The sequence below is a fragment of the Myotis myotis genome, unplaced genomic scaffold (genome assembly GCF_014108235.1).
Source record: "Myotis myotis isolate mMyoMyo1 unplaced genomic scaffold, mMyoMyo1.p scaffold_m19_p_5, whole genome shotgun sequence".
Lineage (NCBI taxonomy): Eukaryota > Metazoa > Chordata > Mammalia > Chiroptera > Vespertilionidae > Myotis > Myotis myotis.
This window is the reverse complement of record NW_023416357.1, coordinates 40668471-40671134: the sequence shown is the minus strand read 5'-3', so window position 1 is coordinate 40671134 and position 2664 is coordinate 40668471. Positions and strand designations below refer to the sequence as shown.

The window sequence follows — 2664 nt, the reverse complement described above, 5'->3', positions numbered from 1 at the left end:
TAAGGAATGGGGAGACTTAGACCCCACCTTTCAAAGACAGAAGTTTCAAAGAATTTGCCAATGTCTCTTAAACCAACACAGTTTAGTTCTGGACCAAAACTCATTCCTATTCTAATGAGCTATGCTCAGGGTTGGTGAGGCCCTCAGTGCACCTACAGCTGCTCCTTAGAGATGTCTCCCATAGAAAGAGCTATTTGGCCTATTCAGAGCACTACACCCTTCCCTCCCAGCACCCAGGATCCTTCCTCTTTTTTATGTCCTACACCTTCTACATCCTATTGAGTCCATCTACTGAACATTTCTTAAACTTCTCTTCACTAGAAGTTAATAAATATTCTTTTTTAAAAAATAATGGCTTTAATTGTCATTTTAAGTATAAGATAGAGGAAAGTGTGCTTTAATTAAATATACATTATACCAGTGATGCTGGCAGGGTTGAAAGTTACTCCTAATGTTGATAGCTATAAAAACTAGTTTGTACATGACAAGACAATGAGAGAAATAAGCAATCCCTTTGAAACAAATTCAAAAAAAAAAAACAACATGTTCACAGTGATTTGTATCAAAAGTATGCATTTTATGACAATAACATGTACAGACTGAGCACTCTAAGGCTCTCTTTATATCCTAAAGAAAACGAGATTTACATTATTCATGGGTTTTACTGAACTGAAAAAAGAAAGTCAACTGTACAGTTACCCCCTTAGACAGGATAAACTGTCTGGGGGTGCACAGCTTTAACACCATCATTAAACTTGTTTGCAAAAGGAAGAGAGAATTTAAAAACAAAATATTTTTTCTTGGGAGTGAAGTCTTTCATTTGCTGTTATAACCAGCAAATGCCATTCATTAGCTGAAAAAATGGAAAAGAGGGCCCCACAAACACACTATTTGAGCAAGCTGACCAATACACATTACAGTTTTAAAAATGAAGCTTATATACTATATCTTACAAGTCCCACTTACTAGGCAGTGTCAAAACGATATCTATTTCTTTGCTTGCTTTGTGATCACACCCCTTGGAGGTGTTACGGGTCTCGCGGCCCTCGGCTTCTTTTTCTCTGCAGGCTTTAAAATCTGAAAAGAGCTCATTAGTGTTTCGTCCACACTCATCACGGCACCTGCCTTGTCAAACTCTCCACAAAAATTGGGTGCAGAAAACAGAGTGACCAACTGCCTCTTTGCAAAAAAATTCGTATTCATCTTCAACCACCTGATGGGCTCTACAGATAAGATCCAAATCATGCTTATGGAGAAATTTTGCAACCACTTCTGAGCCAAATGTTGAAGGACACTCCTCTGTCATTTTCACTCCAGCCTAAGACATCTTTATCGGGGTCAGACCACAAAAGATCACAAACAAGACCTTGATCTGGTACATCAGTTGGTCGCATAATTGGCCGAATCTGCTCCATAGATTGAAAATCTGGTGCTAAACCTCCATGACAGCAAAATATTTCCTCATCCATGATGGCCGCTATCAGCAAATAGTTAAAGCAGTCGGTGAAAGTTTTCCATAGCTTGTTATATCTTCTTTTACACTCATCATAAAATCCTTAAATTCTATTGATGCTGGCACATTTGTGGTTTCCTCTGAGAAGAAAAAAATTCTTGGGATATTTGATTTTTATGCCAGTAAGAGGCAGATAGTCTCCAGTGACTGCTTCCCCCTGTCCACACAGTCCCCAAGAAACAGGTAGTTGTTTTCTGGTGGGAAACCACTGTACTCAAAGTGTCGAAGCAAATCATAGTATTGCCCATGGATATCACCACATGTTTTGAGTGGTGCTTCAAGTTCTAGTAGGATAGGCTGGCTGAGAAAGATCTCTCAAGATTTTAAGCACAGTCCTCTGATTTCATTCTCCTGTAGCTGGACATTCTTACCAGGCTTGGATCCTCTTACCTCCAGCAGCCGTTGGATGATACTGTCGACTTGAGTTTATCTATATCCGCCATCGCCTTCCCACCGTCGACCCTCCCGCAGGGGCTCTCGCCCATGGCTCACGCCTCCTTTCCCACTCCACCAGCACAGAGGCGGTGGTGGTGCAGCAGTGGCAACAACCGCAGCGGCGGGTCACTCCCAACTGCACCACTCCCTGCTTCCTCCTCTCTCTCCACTGCTTGTCATAAGTATGTAAATAGAGAATTTCAGATGGTCATTTATTTTTACTCTGCTCTCAAATAAAAATTGTTATAAATATTTACTTTCTCTTCATTGTAATCAGAGTGCTTTGATATTTATCATTGGACAGTTTGACTTCACAAAGGGTAACAATTCTTATTTGAGAACAGAGTAAAAATAAATGAACATCTGAAATTCTCTATTTACATACTTATGACAAGCAGTATCCACAAATTTGTATTCTGCATTTTCTTAGTATTATAAGTGTTTTGTTATTATAATCTCTTACATCATGTGTTTCCTCTTTATATCCAATAACAAAAAAATTAGTCAAATAAAGAGAAAAATTGAAATATTAATAACTTTAATGATTTCCATTTTTCCTCATCACTTTACTATTAATAGCAAAACATTTTATTTATTTTTTATTTTTTTTAAACATTTTATTTTTAAGTTGAATTAGCCAGCAAACTAATTTGCCTAATTATAACTCTATTAACCACTTTTTTATTTCAGGGTTTTTTTCTTTTCTTTTCTTTTCT

The 2664-nt window shown here is 37.8% G+C and overlaps 1 pseudogene; it reads right to left on the bottom strand.

The window, feature by feature from the left end:
• Positions 1 to 987: 987 nt before the first annotated feature.
• On the bottom strand, positions 988 to 1956 carry LOC118656275 (annotated as a pseudogene).
• Positions 1957 to 2664: the final 708 nt, after the last annotated feature.